Raw genomic sequence first — 21,266 nt, forward strand, 5'->3', positions numbered from 1 at the left:
GGGGAGCCTGCTTCCCCTTCTCTCTCTCTGCCTGCCTCTCTGCCTACTTGTGTTCTCTATCTGTCAAATAAGTAAATAAAATCTTAAAATAAAAAAGAAAAGAAAAAGAAATGCTGACTTGAAGTGGAACAGGCCCCAGATCCTTCTAATTCGCTGATGAGGTTAGGGTTCTCTGAGAGCTATACTCTTCAATTTCTCCCAAGTTTGGATCAGAGGAGAGAGTCAGCCCCAGGGGGTAACTTGAGAGCACCTCAAGAATCTTGGTCTCTATAACCTCCCCCAGCCACCACGCCCGAAACATAAACCAAGTACACACTGTATGAGTGCTATGACCCCGAGCTTCAGGTAGCTGGAGCTAGGGCGCGTACAAACGGGCTCCCACCAACGATTTAGGCATAACCAGCAAACACAATGTCCTCTGAGAAGAAGGTTCTGGAGCAGTACTTCAAATCAATCCTGATCACACTAATGTCATGCAGGAGAAGCCCACAATTAAAGCAAATGTGAGGAAAATGCTAGACCCCTAAAATACCTATGTATTTCCCTTATAATATCCAGAGGAGCAAATTGGATATTTTTCCTCTTGAGTTATCTGGAGTTGAGTTATCTTGAGTTCTTAAAATAATTTTGTATGAATTCTTGCAACTTCTGTTCATAGGTCACTTAGGTCATTCCTGATTTGGGCCTTATTCGTGACATAGTCTTCACCCCCTGAAGTGTGTAGAAAAAGTAAGTTAGCTAGAGACATGGACCAGAAGTAGAGACAAACTCCATGACAAAAAATTCCTTCATGTCTCATCACTTAGTACTACAGATCAGATCCTATCACCGATGTCTGTTTCACCCGGTATGGATTTCCAGCATAATCCAGAATGCGTACAAGTATTGTCTTCGCCCCTCTTGAAGGAGATTCTAAAAGTTCACTTGGTTGTCTGAAAAATGCATCCAAACACCTCCAATTTAGTTAATTCTCTGAATAAGAAGATGTCTTTTCAATTCCAAAACTAACAAAATTTCTTGTTCGATATCAATTTAACAAGATAAACTATGGATTGACTGACTCTTTGACGTCTCAACGGAGTATTTTGTGTCTGATAATGACATACGTCACTGTGCAGAGCAGAAAAGCCATGTGGTGAAAGCTAGATAAGGAAGAATGCTGTCTTCTTACAGCTCTCTTGCTCAATACTGAGCTGGGCTGAATGCTGTAAAAATGAGTTTCCCCAATGAGAAATGTCCTTCAGATGCCAGCTTCGTATTTCCCTTTCCCACTTGTGGTGTCTCTGCACCAGAGACGTGTGATTCTGACCTAGCCTACCCCTACCTCAGAGTCCAAAAGAGCAGTGTGAAGGATTTGGCTAATTCTCAATGCAGGGTAAGCAACATATAATTTCAGAAATGAAATGGAAGCCCCTTTGTAAAAGACAGCATGATCATCTATGAACTTTCTTTTATTATAACACATCATCACATTATTTTGTAAATATGTGTTTTCCAAGCCATCTGTTTTGTCTGCTCAGCCGAGAGCTCCTCAAGGACCTGGGTGGCATGGGTCTTATTTATCTTCATATCCTAAACAGCCAGCCCAGAGACTGACCCAAAGTGTACACTCGATAAATATTTGTTAAATGAACAAGTGGAAAATAGAATGAATGAATAATGAAGGAAGGAAGGAATTCAAGACTTGAGTCTCCTTCTTCTGGACAAAGCCGTCTGATAAATCTAAGAACCGTGTATGACCCTATGACCTTGTCTGCACCACAGCGGGGCAGGCAACCACCGACATTTCTAGGTCTTAGAAATGTGCAGTGCCCTATGTTCTCTGAACAGTGGGACTAACATTCGTAGCCCATTCAGTACTGAGCTATCTTGGGCATAGTTGCACTTTTTGTACTTTGATATTTAACCTCCTTTTTCCCCCAGACACCATTTTATTTCTGATAACGAGGATCTTGCTTAAATGTGCATTTCTCCCCACTTACCTTCTTTGTCAACTTTTTTTTTCTCTTTTCTCCCCCTTTTTTCCTCTGTCACATTTAAGACATGCCAATATTTTCTATCTTTACTACCCATATATTCTGTATGTTGTCCTTTAGAAAAAAATACGTATCTCCTCTTTGTTTCTTTTCTGTAATTCATTCCCAAGTCCTCGGGTCTAAAAGCTGAGCCCTGAACTTGCCCTGAGTTCCCACGACACTTCCTCAGCGAGGCTGCCTGACACTATCTCTAGGACATTCCTAGAATTGCTCCTTGCTGAGATCGAAGCTCATGTGCACACCTTAATCTCGATTTCTCTGGAGGGTTCTAATTCTTCCATATATGGCCCACATACCTCCCTATTGTCTAAAGACCCTGCATCTCTTCCACCCCCAAGAAGTCCCCGTATCTCTTCCTCAGTTGTCCTCATCTTCCCTGACATTTGGGGACTTTGCTCGGCTAGCTTCCATCCTCAGACCTGATACTGTTCAAGTTATTTCATGACAGCCAAGGATCACATGTGGAGACTTGAATTTTGTTTTTCCCTGGTTCTGCTACTGACATGATAAAAAGCTGGAGACAAGGTATTGAACCTGACTCTCTCAGCGAGGATAAAGCAGGGATTTAAAAATACTTGGCAATCGTCCTACTTAGGAGTGTAACTCTGAGGCTGAATGAGGCTATAAGCATAGTAAAGAATTTATTATTATGGATCTCTATTAGCAGGACTATAATTTTACTGGTGATTGTAATGGAGCTCATAATAATATAAAGAAATAAATTAGCAGTCATGGAAGCTTAGAAAAGCTCTATTGTCATTGTTTTAAAGAATTATCTACCCACTGTGCTCCCTTCCTTCTCTAAACCCTACTGGATTTTTTTAGCAGGCATAAAACTGCCCCGCAATTAATTTTTACCTTACCTTATTCTGTTGGACGAGTTTTGTCCTGAAGAGATCACAAAACCTTTGGAAATCAGGCTTGTGCTTGATCCTGTCCTAAACCTCTGCTCTACCAGCTCCACAACAGGTCATGTATGTTCTCACTAATAGTTTTTTTTTAAAGATTTATTTATTTATTTGAGAGAGAGAGAGAACACGCATGCAAGCGGGGGATGGGGCAGAGGGAGAGCATCTCTAGCAGACTCAGTGCAGAGCTCAGTGCAGAGCCCCAACACAGGATAGGACTTGATCCCACGTCCCCGAGATTGTGACCTGAGCTGAAATCAAGAGTCGGGGGCTTAACCGACTGAGACACCCAGGTGCCCTCAATTCATACTTTTTGATTAGCAATATAACCTCATCCTAATGACTCCCTTTATCATAGTGAATAAAGGATGGCTTATGACTTCTAATGAGATCAAAAAGTTGAAAAATTACTAAGTGTGATACCTTTTTTTTTTTTTTCCTGTTTTGGGAAAAGATATTGCTGCAAACCCTCTCAAAGTCCCAAACAAGGTCCCGACAATCCCTGAGTACATAACAAATTCCCCCAAGAGATCTCCCTGCTCCCCCAGTTCCCCCAGGGGCTGAGGCTGAGGAGGAACTGTCTCCTTTGAACTCACCCCCATTTTCCTGGCCACATTCCTCTCCAGCTTCCTCGCTGTCATAGGTCAACCCCTGAAAATGCCACATTTACCAGAGACAAGAGAGCTGATTAGCATAACAACTTATACACACACACACATACACACACATCTCCGCATACTGCTGCACTGACTTCTGGTCTTACTCCTCTCATCTGCTGCTAAAGGGAGAGAGGGATTTGAACTGACTGAGCACCTGCTCTGGGTAAGGGACTCCTCTCCTGATTGCCTTACAATGTGTGTGTGTGTGTGTGTGTGTGTGTGTGTGTGTGTGTGTCTCACCTCAAATCTATCACCTCCCTCTCTTCTCTCTCCCAGAGGTAGGTTTGGGAAAGTATTGGCTGATTAATGCATAGCAGCCAGTTTGATGGAGGGAGCCCTGGTTTGTAGCATTAGCAACCGTCATTGTGTAAGGAGCCGCCCCCCCAGCTGATCACACGTCGTGAATGTGACCTGAACATGGAGGTGAAAATAGCTCACAAAGTCAGCTCCAGAGAGCAGGATGGAGCAGACCCTGGTTTGGGGTTAGAGTAGGTAGCTCTGCAACTCAGATCTCTCTTTTCCCAAGTTTCTTCAGAACCAGCTCAAAGATGGAGCATAAATTTGGCTCCCCCCCCCCCTTTTTTTGACATCTCACTTTTAAAATTTGACTCAGTTCCCATGTTATATACGAAGGTCCAACTATTTACCCCCAAGGGCAGCAGAAAGACTCTGCTACTACAAAATATGCCACCCTCTGCTTGAATTTCCTGATGGCATTAGGGCTGCCTTCACTTGCAAAAGGCATTTTTCTCTAGTTTCTTCAATACAGAACATGCAGGGCAGCTTTAATGAAAGGCACTTCATAAAAGAAAGAAATACTACCTTAAGACCACTCATGCATATGACTTCCTGACATTGCCAGAAGTGCCAGCTAGCCCATGAGCTAATTATCCTGTAAATTTCCTTTTCTTTCCCAGTGTGGAGGTGAGATCTAATTTGAAAGATTAAAATCTTTGCGTGATTACAGTATATGGTAATTGTTAAGCTCTGTAGTTACATGCTCAGTAACTACTAAGTGCAAAGAATTACAGGTGATTTGGGCTTGTAAGGTAAATCCCAAGAATTCTGCTTCCACAAAAGGCAAGGAAGAAGTGGAGGTGGCCAATAACACAAGTGCTAAATGGAACAAATCCTCGTAAACTTCAGGAAAGAGGGTCTGAGGGGTCTCTGGATTCACAACACGTCTCCTCGTGCATATCTTCAGTTGTGCTAAACTTGATTTACTTAAAAACGCTGCTCCAGTGGGTCAAGTTATTTAAGGAGGATGTAGCTTAACTTTTGGAGGAGTGCCAAATGTCTGCTCTTCTCACAGCAGAGGAACCAAGCAAACTGTCTCCACGGCTTTCAAAGCCAAAAAGCCAAGTCCGACTTTCTTGAATTCAATATTAGAGCCATGATACGGCATTATTTATATATACGTGTATATTTGCTTAAGAAAAAAATAAGAAGGCTTTCCGTATTTATGCTTCCAACTCCACCACTATTTGGCTTTGTGCCAACCATTCTTTCCCTACCTTCATAGACCACACCGGAAAGTGCATTCATTAAACTAATATTTATTCAGCACCCAGTGCATACCAGGCTCCTGTTCTTGGCACTGGGGACATGATGATAAATAAAAGAGATAAGGTTTCTGCTCTCAGAGACTCAGAGTCCAGCAGGAAAGGAAGATGACTAAGACTTGCAAGGACTACTTCTGAGTCCTAGGAAAGAGAAGAGTAGTGCTCTAGGGACAGTCCAGTGTCTGCCCCAGTTTAGGCACCAAGGAAAGCTTCTATGAAGAAATGATGCTTAATTTGAGACCTTAAGGATGAGGTAGTATGATTAGCTGAGAAGAAGGGGAAAGAGCAAAGCCAGTCTTTTTCTCCGGGCAAGCAATGCAAAAAGAGTTTCCAAAGCTATTAATGCTTTTCTTTTACTGTCTCTCTCACTCCAAACCATGAAGATCCCCAGAGCAGCTGGCCTGCTGTAACTAAGATACCTTTTATTTTTCTAGTTCTAACTCCTGGCGTTACTGGTAGCTCAGGCATAATTCTAAGAGAATGAGAAATATCAGACCTAATGAAACTGGGCCTTTATGTAGATGGGCAAGAATGACTCACTAGAAATTAGAACTCAGAATGGCCTAGGAGGGGCTTGTTCTAGCATCCATTCTGGGGAGGTGTCCGGGAGTCTGGCTTCCCTAGGAAAGAGAAGGGGACACAGGAGCAAGCCAAAGAAGGAGGGGCTGGTGGACAGGACAGAGTCAGACTGAGCTCACACAGCGCAGGATAAATGGGGGTTCCCAGAACCATTCCAGTTGACCATAAAGGGTAATTCGGAATGAACTCCTTCCTTGGAAGTTCATATATGCAAAGGATAACTAGATAATCATCACTCTCATGTATCATGTTTTATAGTAATGACACAGCTTAAACCTCGTCGACATCGAGAATTTTTGGAAAATTCACCCATCTGACACCAGAATAGGAGCCTCACCATTTCCTAATCTTAATGTGTGATTGTAACATGCTTTAATAATTTTTATATTTGTAGTTTTTGAAGTAGGTTTTGTTTTATAAAGCAAATTAGAAAAGTAGGGGAAAAGGAAACACGTGACACATGGGTTGTCTCATCATCTAAATAAAACCAGAGTTTATATTTGGGGTTTTTTTTTTTTCAGCCATTTTTTCTTATTCATCATTTTTAGGTTTTATTTTTCTTCCTCCTCTTCCCCCTCCCCCTCCCCCTCTCCCTCCTCCTCCTCCTCCTCCTCCTCCTCTCTCTCCTCCCCCCTTATTCTTCTGAGAGACAGAGAGGGTGCAAGGAACAGAGGGAGAGAGAAAATTTTAAGCAGGCTCCATGCCTAGTGTGGAGCCCAATGCGGGACTCCATCTCACGACCCTGAGATCATGACCAGAGCTGAAATTAAGTCAGATGCTTAACTGACTGAGCTGCCCAAGGCACCCCTTTTCTTCCTCTTAATATAACTAATCTAATACTCCATGTATGACTCTGAGAGCTGTTTTATTTTTGTTTCATTGAAGTGTAGTTGACACACAATGTTACATTAGTCTCAGGTATACAACGTAGTGATTCCACATCTCTGTACCATGCCTTGCTCGCCCTCGTGGAACCACCATCCATCACCACATATGATCGTAGGACCAGTAACCATACTCCCTACGCTGTATCTCTCATCTCCAGGAGAGCTGTTTTATTTTTCTTTAACATTCTAACAGGAATCTTCTTCTGTTATGACATAACTTTTGGAAACACGACATTTAATGGCTACACAATGTTCCATCAAGTTGATACACCATGCTCACTGTCCGCAAGTCTTTCACTGGACCATTAGGGCCTGATGAGCATTGATTTTAACGCAAATCTTTTATCACCAATGAGGATTACTTTTGAGGTGCCCAGATGTCTCAGTCGGTTGAGTGTCCCAACACTTGGTTTCTGCTCGGTTTGTGATCTTGGGGTTGTGGGATTGAACCCTGCATCAGGCTCCACACTTGGTATGGAGTCTACTTGACATTCTCTCTCTCCTTCCCTCTGCGCCTCCTCCTGCTCTTTCTCTTGCTAAAAGTGAATAAATAAATCTTTTTTTAAAAAGATAATGAGGATTACTTCCATAGTAAAGACTCTTAAATGTGACATAACTGGGTCAAAGGTATCAACATTTAAGGACTTGTAAAATTTGTAGTCTAGATTATGTCTTACATAAGTATTAGTTGTGTCAACTAATACTCCCATTGACAATGTATAAAAGCACTTGTCCTATCACACCTTTGTCAGTTCTATCTCGTTCCCTTTCTCTGTGTCTTACTTTTTACTAATTTGTTGGGGGGGGTAGAAAGATGTTTTAATTTGCATTCATGTGTGACTGATCTTCTTCCCATATTTTTTATTTGTTTTATTTTATCCTTGATATGCTGTCTATTCATGTTCTTTGTCCATTTTCAGGTAGTCCTCTTTTATGCTTTTGAGGAAAAAAATCACTCAATTTTTGCCCTAAAATTTTTTAACATATAAAATCGTCTCTTTTTTTTTTTTTGCTGTTAATTCTATCCCATGACACATAATATAACTTCCATTTGAAATGGTATTTTTTTAAAGATTTTATTTATTTATTTATTTGACAGAGAGACACAGAGAGAGCAGGAACACAAGCAGGGGCAGTGGAAAAGGGAAAACAGGCTTCCCACTGAGCCCCCATGTGGGGCTCAATCCCAGGACCCTAGGATCAAGACCTGGGCCAAAGGCAGCCATTTAATGACCAAGCCACCCAGCTGCCCTTGAGGTGCTGTTTAAATGCAGCTCCTTTTGGGGGATGTCTGGGTGGCTCAGTTGGTTAAGTGTCTGCCTTTAGCTCAGGTCATGATCCCAGGGTCCTTAGATTAACTCCCCGGCATCAGGCTGCTTTCTCAGCAAGGAGTCTGCTTCTCCCTCTGTCTGCTCTGCCTGTGGCTCCCCCTGCTTGTGCTCACTCGCTCTCTTTCCCTCCCTCTGACAAATAAATACTCTTTTTTAAAAAATAAATGCAGCTCCTTTATGTTTCAAATAAACTCAACTACTCTGAGACAGACTCTATGATGTCTCTTTCTTTTTTTTTTTTTTTTTAAGATTTTATTTATTTATTTGACAGAGAGAAATCACAAGTAGATGGAGAGGCAGGCAGAGAGAGAGAGAGAGAGGGAAGCAGGCTCCCTGCTGAGCAGAGAGCCCAATGCAGGGCTCGATCCCAGGACCCTGAGATCATGACCTGAGCCGAAGGCAGTGGCTTAACCCACTGAGCCACCCAGGCGCCCCTATGATGTCTCTTTCTACTAGACTTACATTTTTTCTTATATTCTTATAGCTTGCCTCCTTATCTTAAAAAGATACATATGGTGCTTGTGTGTTTGTATATTTTATACTCACATACAATGTGTGAGTGGAGACAAAAAGAGGCGATAAAAGTTCATTTTCTTTCTTTTGTTTTAGTCACCAATTCAATAAAATATCCGGTTAAGTTATAGGTATCAATTATGTATGATATCCTTGTCCTTAGGAGCAGAGGAAGCTGATAATTGAACATAAAATAACAATAGTAAGAAATGAGAATTTTTTTTAAAAAGGCAAGCACATAATTTTAAAAATATTTAGAAGGCTATGTGTTAATTTCACTGAAACTATCCTTTTAGAATCTTCATTTGTATTTGCCTTCAGAATTAGTTTGAGTCTCCTTCATTTTACCACAAATGGTATCACCCAGGCTGATTAAAATGCTTATTCAGCTGTTTTGATTTAACCTACTTTGCGAGGGTTCCAATGGTAAAGTTTCCATCATCTCAAGGACTAGAGGATTGCCATGGTGCATCTGTCCATTTCAGTCCATATTCCCAAGAATCTAAGTGCAAATCAAGGACCAAAATACGGAGGGGGTTTTGGGTAACAGAACATCCTTGTAACAAGCATGTGGCATCTGGACCAAGTCCAGGTTCATCTACAGATACCGGTTCCGCTAGAGATCGCCATGAGCAGGGACTCGGTATGCAACCAGTACCACCATAGGTCATGGCCTTGCTTCTCGAATGGGCATTTGAATAGTCCATTTTGAGTCTAATGTGAAGCTCGGAAACTCAGAATTGCCTTTATTATGTTTTAAAAAACTACGAAAAGTTGCATAAAATCAAGATAAAACTGAGACTAGGCTGCATCATGTCAGTTTTAACAAGGTTTTGTTACAATTAACTGTGATCCATTCTGAGCACTACTTTTTCTAATGAAATGGAACAAGTCAAGTCCACAAAGGTGTAATGCCATCATTTCAAAAAATATCATACTGCAGTCCTTTGAGTAGAGAATGGCACTTAGGTCAAAATGCACTTGTTCAGAAATTCCTGAGACGTTCATATTTTGAGGTAGAATCCACAGTGTGATTGATTTTTCATTTAAAAAACACTCTTGGCCTCCCGGCAACAATGAACTAATGTCTTTAAGAAGATCAATAATTTTTCTCTCTAATCACAAAAAGAAACCTAGTGCATCAGAGAAGTTATTGGAAAAATTATAAAAAGATACATGCCAGCTGTTTCCGGCAGCCTTCAGAAGAGGGGACAGAACAAAACAGCAAGAAATGTTTGCCATATGTTGAGAGATGAGTGGTAATGGAAAATATTCATAAACGAATGACTAACACTTGTCTGTATGTTATTCAGGTGCACAGATAAAACACGTCCGTCTCCTTCGCATCCACTCTCCCGGATACAAATTACTGTAAGGCTCCAGCAGTCATTTCCAGAGCCTTGTAATTCTTTATACAGGCTGAACCATCACTGGTATCAGCAGTTTTGCTGCATAAGCACTTTACAATTAAGTCTTAACATCTGAATTAGCATAAAGCAGTCTGCATAAAATAATTCATATTAAAGTTTTCCCTTTTCAATTTCCCAGTTGGTGCTGCTGTCGTCTTATATTTCAAATCAGCCTGGAAATCTTTCTTCTCTCTTTTTTTATTCCTTAGAGAGAGAGCGTACTGGTGTGTGAGCAGGGGGAGGGTCAGGGCAGAAGGAGAGAAGATCTCAAGCAGGCTCCGCGCCCAGCGCAGAGCCCAACATGGGGCTGGCTCTCATGACCCTGAGATCAGGACTTGAGCTGAAATCAAGAGTCACTGATTAATTCACTGAGCCACACAGGCACCCCTCTCCTTATCTTTAATTCCATTCCCATGGTCCTTGTCCTGACATTCCTCATCCTTTCCCTTAGGCTGCTTCGGTGAGTTTGCAAGGGGGCCAACTGTTTGATGTAGGAGGAAAGGAATACACAGAGCCTGCCCCACTAAGGGCCAAATCAGGCTTCTGAGAAAACAACCATTTCCCTTGCTTGTATAGAAGCAGGTATGACAGATTACTTACTCCCATGAATCCACTGTCTTCTCCTGAAATTCAGCTTTGCCAAGGCAAGAAGTGATGGAGGAACAAGGGGTGGGCAGTAAAAAATCCTCCTAAGTGAAGGAAACCCAAGAGGCCCACAACCCTTCCTGACTGCTATTAAGTCAGTCAGTTATAGATGAACTAGACTGTGGCTTTGACGATCTGGTTGGGGTTCAAACACTTGAGGGTGACATCCCAAGGCTGATGGGAGAGCTAGGGGGCAAGTACTCCAGGCTGTGGGATCCCAGGTGTGCCCAGAGCTGTACAATCTCTTTAATTTGGACTGCTTTGTGGAAATAGGGACTTAACAGAGTTCTCAGATCTCTTGCTTTAAAACACCTTGAGAAGGGAAAGCAGTTCTGTTTAGGCTAGAAGCAGAGGACTAATCAAGTTCCTCTGAGACTCCTTGGGGAAGCATGGAAATTTGCATTTTTGATTAGAAGCACTACTAGCATTTAGTGGGTGGGGCTAGACGTGGTACCCTAGAAAGTGTGGGGTATGGTCCCCATGACAAAGAATTTTCCCATATCCATCACTAAGTTCAAATAAATGTCTCATCAAACTTGATAAAATGATCTGAGCCTCATAGCTACTCCATTTAGCATATAAATACAAAATATATTTTTCATAGCTTTGATATACATTGAATTTTCCAAGAATGCTACCACTGTATATAAATACTTGTTTTGTTGGGAACTCTACCAAGAACTGATCACCTTTTCAGTCACCTTCCAAGGACAACATATCAGTCTGCATACGTAATTGTCACCATTCAAGTATAGATACATATATACTCACCTAGCCCTTATTTCCAAGTTCCAGATATAAAGAGAAAGTGCTGGCCGTATTCAGTTGAGTATGGTCTTCTCTTAAGCCCAAACAAATTCATTATAAACAGTTGCAATTATTGGAACACTTCACAACATCTTTTAGTTACCTCATGTGAGAAATACATATGCTTTTTTTTTAAAGATTTTATTTATTTATTTGACAGACAGAGATCACAAGTAGGCAGAGAGGCAGGCAGAGAAAGAGAGAGAGAGGGAAGCAGGCTTCCTGCGGAGCAGAGAGCCCAATGCGGGGCTCGATCCCAGGACCCTGAGATCATGACCCGAGCCGAAGGCAGCAGCCCAAACCACTGAGCCACCCAGGCACCCCGAAATACATATGCTTTTATTAGGAATTACTTTCCTATTGTTTTTCCTTTCTATTACAGTTTGTGCTAGACCCTGGGGGCTCCCTCTAGGTCTCTGCTTCAGGGCTTCCACAGCTCCTAGAATGTTGACTGTGGGCAGCCCATAGCTGAGTGTCTCTACCCCTTCCCAGTGGCTCTGGTCTCCAGGGGGCTGACTCCTCTCTAGAAGCTACCTGCATCCATTGACTATCACTGGGGTCGGGGGGGACAGGGGTGTTAGGAAGGCTTTGGTTGGGCACAATTCATCAGGATCACCCCAAGTCCAGAGCTCCCTGTAGGATCTACTGTGTCATTTGTTAGATTGCCTTCAGGCACAGGCCCACCTCTCCCTCAGCCCCATCCTGCTTCTTTCTCTCTACTACATGTGTCGATCCTGGGAGTGTATGGGATATACTTCTCCTGCCTTCAGATGCCATCTCAGCTTCTGTTTCCTGGGGAAGCTGATACAGAGCATTACCATGGTTTTTGGACATTGGGTGCTATATTGGGTGGCAATTTTAATTTAGGGTAGTAAAGAGAAAAATTATAAAATATTTGTAGTGAGGGCCCCTGAGTGGCTCAGTTGGTTAAGCAACCGCTTTGGACTCAGGTTATGATCGTGGAGTCCTGGGATCAAGTCCCTCATCAGGCTCCCTGCTCAGCAGGGAGTCTGCTTCTCCCTCTGATCTCTCCCCTCTCATGCTCTCTTTCTCCCAAATAAATAAATAAAATCTTTAAAAAATATATTTGGGGCACCTGGGTGGCTCAGTGGGTTAAGCCTCTGCCTTCAATTCAGGTCATGGTCTCAGGGTCCGGGGATCGAGCCCCGAGTCGGGCTCTCTGCTCAGCAGGGAGCCTGCTTCCTCCTCTCTCTCTCTCTGCCTGCCTCTCTGCCTACTTGTGATAGCTCTGTCAAATAAATAAATAAAATCTTTTTAAAAAATAATAATAACTCTGTCTGATTGGCATGAGAACCTCTGGGCTAGGTGATCTCTTTAGGGTTTCTCCACCTTAAGACCCTGTCCTACCCGGCAGGAACACTGCCTGCCTGACCCAAAGAAACTGCAAGTACCAGACACTCAATGGGACATCTGACTGACTGCTTCTCACACATAATGAATAGAAGAGTGGTCCCATGTAGTATTATGGCACTTCAGTACTTTCTGCCATATTGTCCTCCCACCATACCACAGGTCCCTCACTAAGTACCTGCTAAATGTGAGACGCAGACACAACCCAGCAGGGCCTGACCTTCCGACTCTCCTGCTGCCTCCACATCCAGAGCCCATGTGCCTCTTGAGCTCTGAGAGATGTCGGCTGCCCAAGAAGAAAATAAGCTGGTTCAGTAGCACCAGGCACTCTGTCCTCTGAGATGTTTGTTAGGTGAAATATGATTTTAATTTAATTCTTAATATCATAGAATTGTGGTCCTCCTTTAATTGTCAACTGAAAAAGACCCACACAGCCAGAGCAGAGCTGGAGGGTATGTGTGTGTGTGCCTGGGGGCGGGGGGGGGGGGAGTGGTGAGGGAGAGCTCTCGAGTGAGGTTTTGCTGGCCTAAGGGACTACAGAGAACAGTTCAAAAGCAAGACCAGTGAGCAATCATTTGGTCTAACTTTCCGACCAAGCTTTCCCAAACCGGTGACTCCAAATCCACTGAAGCTACTTAGTGTTCCCTTGTACATGGAGAGTGTTCTTTTTGGGTCAGTAAAGCCAGAATGAGGATTATGTACCCAGTTCTTGACTCCATTCAAATCCATTGTTGATGTATTACCTCAGCATGCCTCAGGCTCATCAGCTATCTTACTCACTGGACAGTCAACACAGAAACACAGAGTAGGACCTATAAGTCTGAACCCAGCGCCTCCGAGTCGGCACGCTTGCTGCCTCCAGGCCTCAGAGGCTGTCTGTCTAGTCACTCGGTAGCCCTTCCTTTTAACTCCTTCCCCTGTAATACTGGGATGCTGGTCAGAGTTTCTACCTCTGGTTCCTCCTAGGGGTGTGGTGATAATTAAAGCAATAATGTTTCTCAAGTCCAGAGATATTCCGGATTAAAGACACTGCATAATTGAACCCATTCTGCAGCTAGTGACAGAGGTTGATGTAATTGCAAGCTAGGAAAATCAGATGAAGCCAGGTGTCCCTGTTATAGCACAGGGTTTGCTTGCCTTCCTCTCGTGACTTAGAGACTTCCTGTCACAATAAAAAAAAAAAAAAAAAAAAAAAAAAAAAAAAAGCCTTAGACCCCAAGAAAGACAGAAGTTTAAGAAAGAAATGCTTTTATCCACTCAACTTTCGTTCTATCAGGAAACAAATGGGTACATTTTTATTTAATTCAAAACTAAAAATAGAGTTAAAAAAAAACGGCGCATCTCTTTGTTCATCAGGTCATTTGTACTTCAGAGAAAACTTTTATAAAAATATCCGTGTTGCTGTTAAAAGCAGGAAGACTCCCCCCAGTCTACCAGTTAACCAAGGCAAAGACTCTGCACGTTGATTTCCTTCTGTCCTGGGTACCACTGGCATATATCTTACATCCACAGAGATCCTAGCACATCCCTGGGAGAGGCTGAGCGGCATTGAGGCTCCACACCACAATGGTGGCATCAAATGTGTTGCAAAGGTGTCAAGTAGAGTGGTTTGGAGGTCTGAGCACTTTACCAACAGACTCTTCTGTAAAATAAAGCTTATGAGAGTTTGTATTAAGAAGTTCTGTCTGGGGATGCCTGGGTGGTGCAGTCGATATTTAGCGTCAGACTTTTGATTTCAGCTCAGGTCCTCGGATAGAGCAGAGCCTCACGTCAGGCTCCTCGCTCGGCACAGAGTCTGCTTGGGATTCTTTCTCTCCCTCTCCCTCTGCCCCTCCCCGCTGTGTGCTCACTCACACGCTCTCTTTCTCTCTCAAATAAATAAATCTGTGTGTGTGTGTGTGTGTGTGTGTGTGTGTATAAAGTTCTGTCCATAGCCAAGCCACTGAGAATATATTTGCTGATTGCATCCATTCAAATATGTTTGGAACCTGGATCTAAACTGGCAAAGGATCCAATCGAGGCAGTTAGAAGTAAAGTGCAAGAGTTTACAAGGCAGCTGGGATTGAGGAGGCTTATTCCTAATGTCCCAACGTCCAATCCCCTTTCAAGAAGAGAGAACTAGATTCTGAATCAGAATGTCAGAGAATATCATCTGTGATATTCACAGGGAAAGAACCGAATGGCATATTAAGAGAAAAATGCAAGTTGCAGGTTAACAAGTATAGTATGATCGACCCTGCACCACATTCATCAGAAGCCAAGCTTGTATGGGATTAGGATCAACTACATTTCCATCACACAGTTTTAGAGGCCAGCACAAAAACTGCACCCATCAAGGTGAACTCCCCCTCTAGGGTCTCAAATTTCAAACAATTCTAGCTTATCAGCTTTTAAATGTAAGTCATTCCTAAAGGCTTTCAAAAATTTGTAACATAATAAATGGTTTAAAGGAGGAATCTGGTTGTTCAAAAGCTGGGTGGTTACTTCCTAGTGACAACCTAACACGCTCTCTTCTTTTTTCCTCTGGGCCTTGAGTGTATTTCTGCAGACCCTCCCATCATGGGTGCCCCACAGAGACCTAAACCTCACCTCAAAAAATGATTCTTCAAATTCCCTGGAAAATATTCCCATCTGGAATTAGGATCAGCCAGTTAAATAACAATGGAGTGTTTATTACTACTTAAATAAATATAGTTTTATGCACTGTGGCATAAAGGGAATAGCCTGAGTTATTTAGATATTTTAATTTTGGTTTAAAAAAAAAAGTTTGGAAATATTTTTATCAAGTTGAAACATGAAAACTCTCCAGTCAACTTTTTCTGCATTTAAAAAACTTCTTCATCAGCTGTCATTTCTCCTTCAGTTCGATGCTAAGGATGAATTTGCAGCAAGGCCTGTGGCTGTCAGAGAATCGATTTTCGCTCCTCAGTAACACTTCAAGTGGGTGACGGACAGCACTCTGAGTAGGTTTAACTTGTCTCCTGCTGTTAACATTTCAACAGAAGGGGCTTTTAGTGGGATCATTTAATAACTCTCAAGTTACAAATAACTTTATGACATAAAAAGGGAGGCCCCCAAAAGTTTCTTCTATTTTTTTTTTCCTGTGACTAATTTGGTTTCTTCTCCTTCCTTCAGACATTAAAGTGAATCACAGAGATGAGCTCAAGGCTGAAAACGATGTGTCAGCTTTGTAATGAGCTTTCATTGTCACCACAGAAAATTAAGCACAGGCCCAGAGTCAAGATTCAAGGTCAACTACCAGTCCCAGACTGATGATCAGCTCTGATCCCATGATATTATGAGAGTTTTGTCTCAGCGTAAAGAACCAGTTCAGAGAAAACCAGCATAGAGTGCTAAGAAGGAACTTTTTAGCCAACTTTTTGGTTGGGCCCCAGCTCAGATGACTTTCCGTCACTTCCTGCCCTGTCGACTCTGGCCAAAGGACGCTAAAGCAGCCCGCTGTGAAGGCTAGCAGGGTCTTTTCTGTCCTGGCCAACAGTGCCAGGATAGTGGCATCAGTTGCTGTCTTCTCCAAGTCACTGTCCTTTGGTCCTCCTCTAAAACTGTATACCGGAAACAGAGAGCTGACCTTGAAGAAGGACATGTGGTGTGGGGTCAGGATACATAATAAACTGAAGATGACCAACCTGGGCTTCCTACCGCTTCTAAAGCAGGGAGATGCTCGCAGATGCATTCAAACAGCATACTTTTCCTGAGGAACATTATAGCCATCTGGAGGAAAATGGGAAGAAAAATAACTGTGGAGCTCAGTATACTTGGTACCTATTTAATAACAGTCCTCAAAGGTCTCCATTGGAAAATCTTGAATAGATACAATAGTTATGCTTTTTAAAATGATCAGAGAGTGGGGCGCCTGGGTGGCTCGGTGGGTTAAGCCTCTGCCTTTGGCTCAGGTCATGATCTCAGGGTCCTAGGATGGAGCCCTGCATTGGGCTCTCTGCTCAGCGGGGAGCCTGTATTTCCCCCTGCCTCTGCCTGCCACTTTGCCAGCTTGTGCTCTCTGACAAATAAACAAAAAAAGTTTTAAAAAATAATAAAAATGATAGAGAGTGCTAGGCTGGTACAGAACCACATTATTTTAAAATCCACATTAAATGGCTCCCAAATAATTTTGTTCAAAATTTCCAGATTAAAAAAAAAAAGTTTCTACTAAGAAAACACTACTTCCTCCTCAGAGAATAAGCTTTTAGAGCTGGTAAGACACTACCAAATCACCCATCTGAGCTACGAAGAAAAATAATGGTTTTGTTTTGCTAGCACGGAGAAGTGCCATTAGCTTTAAGGCTTCGTTATAGATGGCTCAGGGACGATTGCTACTGCTACTAACCGGAGTGTTCTAATTGGGGATGAGCTCATTTACAGGCCAGAGTGAGGAAGTTTTTGCCCAGGTGACTTGTAACAAAATGAAATAAGCAGATGTTATGCAGCCTGAAATCACTGCCAAGTTTTCTCGAGCTGTTAAATGCTGAGATGCTCTGCAAATTCTGCCTAAAATTGCAGCTTAGTTGTGAACAGAGCAATCCTAGCACTATGCTCAGGCAGATCATTGCCAAATGCTAAGACATTTTCAAACACGTTTCATCATCTCCCCACATATAAAAAAGAAAGTGAAGAAACCGGCCCTTTGCAAGGAAGATGTTAAAAGCCGGGCCACTGGGGCCTTCGAATCTCTTCCAAAAAAATCTATCACTTGCCCTGAACGTGTCCTGTCCCCAGGAAATCACAGGGCCGACAGGCAGGGTGGTAGGTGGGCAGCATTTTCCATCTTAGTCTTCAACTGTAAGCCTCTTGGATTGGTTTGGAAATCCAAGGGCTGATGTCAGGATAAGGATAGATCAGCAAGAGATGTCTAGAAAGACTGTGGCAAATAAGGAGAGGGCCAGAGAAGCCAGGGAGACAGCTCAGACCACACGGACCTGTGTGACGTGATGAAGGAAGGACACGGAGTGCTCTTCTGAATGCTGCCGTTGCCCCTTGGTGGTGGCGCTTCCATGCTGGGCACGTATGAGCTGCTCCATCTGTCCACTCTCTTACCTGCCTGCGGGTTCTGTTCTGTCCCACAGCTTATAGATTCTAATGCTACGTCCATCATAGACTCCCTCATGCCTTTCTGTGCCCTGTGAACGGGACACAAACCAGGGCATAAACCAACCTGGAAAGAGCAGAGATGACTAGATCTCTCTCTCTCTCTCAAATTCTCTCCCTTTTGCTTCCCATTGAGGGCTAACGCCTGGCCCCAGGTTTCCAGGTACAACTGTAGCAGCCCCTCCCTGCCTCAAAGGTAGCTCCTTTCCTCCCTGTTTTGGAGAGCTCCTACACTCCCAATGATGAAGAGAAAGGAGGCATGCCCATCCCTTGTCCTCAGAGGTTAGACAATATCTACTAATGAGGGGCACCTGGGTGGCTCAGTGGGTTAAAGCCTCTGCTTTTGGCTCAGGTCATGATCCCAGGGTCCTGGGATCGAGCCCTGAATCGGGCTCTCTGCTCAGCAGGGAGCCTGCTTCCTCCTCTCTCTCTGCCTGCCTCTCTGCCTACTTGTGATCTCTGTCTGTCAAATGAATAAATAAAATCTTAAAAAAAAAAAAAAAAGATCTACTAATGACAGCTATCACCCTGAGGAACACACTGAATGCCACATGTCTGAGCACAAGCAAAGCCAACCAAGACACTTAGGACTCCATGGTTCTCTGCCTTTATCATGATACTTGGAGGGCAAGAGAAGCTATGAGTGCCTTTTGGTGATTGCAAAGACAGTCACTGTCTTACATAAATTCCTCCTCACAACCTTCTTTCCAGTTTGCTGGAAAGGAAGGACAGCCACCCCATCCACTGTGCCTACACAGCCCGCCACACTTCTCCACCCTTAGGGATACTGAGGCCGAAAGGTGCCTCTTCACAGAATGTTCAGGGAGGTCTGCCCTAGCACTGGCCATCAAGGCCAACCTACTGACATCCAAGAGAAACATTCTGTTTCCCTCTGAACCATCTATAATCAGCTCTGGTAAAACTTTTTGAAACACCCATGTTTCTTCCTGAATAAGGTTTGGTTTATCTCTCTGAACATTTCCGCACTTCCAGCAAATGGAATTAATTTTTTTCCCAGCGAATAAACCAATGAATGAGGAAATGAATTTCTCATCAACACGTGGGCATCTGTACACCCATTCAGCCATTTCCAAAATTAGTTTTCTGCTCCAGACAAATACCTGAAAAGGGAAATTTAAAATATATTACAGTAATTAAATTTTGAACGCTAAGTATTGTGGAGGGAAAATGTTGGCAGAAATAGAGTCTCAGAGTCAGCATTTACACTATGAGTACAGACATTCATGTATAGGTATTGGTCAAAACATAGACCGGCATTAAGTGATGAGTGAGTTGGCTCCGACAGTGTGAGTTGTAAGTTGGTAGTTCAGAGCAAGGGACACGTACCCTCGTGGCGATGTACATCCTGTGAGGTTTGACAAACATATAATGACAGGTACCCACCTTCATAGCATCATACAGAATAGTTCCATGGCCTTAAGATTTTTCTGTGCTCTTCTTATTCGTCCCCCCCAACCATAATATTTTGGGCATAAAATGTTGCCTCTCTCACTCTTCTCCCACCTACTTCTACTACACCTACAGGCTTCCTAACTCCTGAGGTTCTCCTGGGTGTGTCTCAGTGTCTGAGTCCCAGTCAGGCGAGGCCCCGCCCGGGGTTCCCTGACACAGTTTGTCAGCACTCCCGACCTACGCCCACCCTTCAGACTGGCCCTCTTCATATAAACCTGTAAATGACTAACAGCCCCCCAAAAGGGGCCGAGGTGTTTGCATATTGAAAGAGAGTGTTGGTTAACCCCCACCCGTGTGCTCAGCACGTGCACTCTCAGGAAGTCCCTGAAAGGGATGTGAAGTGGCCCACCGCCCACCAGACACGTCCCCCTGAGGGTGTCCTCCACCTTCTTCCTCTCTCTCCCTTCCTTTCCTTCACAGTGTATAAATGATTTCAAAATTCCAAGATTCATTCTTTCAAAATGGTTCTCCTGGCAGCGATGCCTCTGCCAGAATGTACGTGGGTGGCTGAGAGGGACAGGGGTATTTGGAATGTAGAGCTTGTGTATGGATTAGTTAGAACCTCAGAGACAGAGACAGAGTTTTTTGTTGTTGTTTCTTGTTTTGTTTTGTTTTGAAGTAATCTCTGAGCCCAACATGGGGCTTGAACTCATAACCTGAGGATCAAACTTCACAGCCAGGTGCCCCAAGAGACATTTTAGTTCTCACTTTGCAGGTGCCTAGTTTGTGTCCACCAAGAGGCTGATTTCATCTTCTTTGTGGTTACAGTGTTACGTGGAAACACTCTCTCAGCCCTTCCAGGATATCCAGTAAACAACCCTCCAGTGCCATCTAAAAGGTGGGTGTAAAATAACTTCTTGTAACAAAACAAATCATTTGATAAGGCAGGAGAAAGATTAGTGAGAGGCTTTGCTGAAATTCCAACTGCCTTTCCTCGATGCAGACCCCCATCTTTCATCAGATAAAGATTAGGTTGCCAAGGAAACAGGACCAGAGAGGGAGAGAGAGATGAGAGAGAGAGAAACTTTGTCTCCTTTGGTTCCCCTGGAGTCACAAAGCAAGCTGGGCTGTAAACGGAGCTGGACAAGATTATGGTAGATTTATAATTTACTTAGTCAAATTACTTTTAATTCATAGTCATGCCTCGGCATACATTTTTTCCCTCTGCAAGTTAGGTCTTAAACTTAGTGGTCCCATGTCTGACAAATAACAGAGTTTTAAAATTCATTGTCTATGATTAAACTCAAATGCAGGACAGATGGTTTGTCTGAATACGTGTCAGACAGGCGAAGTACTTAAGATTTGTGACAGGCACGACCAGGAATTAACTGCTAAATTTTTGCATTTATTCATACATCCATGTGCACCGTGAATATGGCTGTAAAAGTTACTTAAGTGTTCTCACTTTATTCAAAATATTCCCAAACAAAGCAACTGCTCTCCTTGTGGCAAACCAGATGCCCTAATCTCAACCCCATTAACTCAAAATTCATCTTTCTCCTACTCTACGTATTGTGCACATTTCATTCTATTCCAACATTCAGGATAAAACCGCTTGCCTCTGAACACCCAGTTTATCCAGAACCCACAGTATTGGTCCCCACTTCATTTTTATGAACCTTTTCATTGAAATATTTAATTATTTTACTGAACAAACACTTGTCTGTGGATGTAAACAAAGACCAGCCACATGAGAGCAGGCAAAGGCTATTTATTCAGAGCTCACTCTAGCAAGAGTCAGCCACTGGCAGTGTGTTTTGGCAGGTACTCAAAGGGCACACTAAGGAGTGGGGAGAAAAGGGAAGGCTTCAGAGATGCCCGGACTGGAGGCTGGTAGTGTGGGGAAGCTGTCGGTGGGCTACTTAAAAGTAGAGCATCCTATGTGATGGTTAGAGGGGCACACTGGATGGTCTCTGGATGGTCCTCGGTTGGAAGCAAGGACAAATATTAGGGAAGGTTTCCATTATCAACCAAAATCCT

The sequence above is a fragment of the Mustela lutreola genome, chromosome 5 (assembly GCF_030435805.1).
Source record: "Mustela lutreola isolate mMusLut2 chromosome 5, mMusLut2.pri, whole genome shotgun sequence".
Lineage (NCBI taxonomy): Eukaryota > Metazoa > Chordata > Mammalia > Carnivora > Mustelidae > Mustela > Mustela lutreola.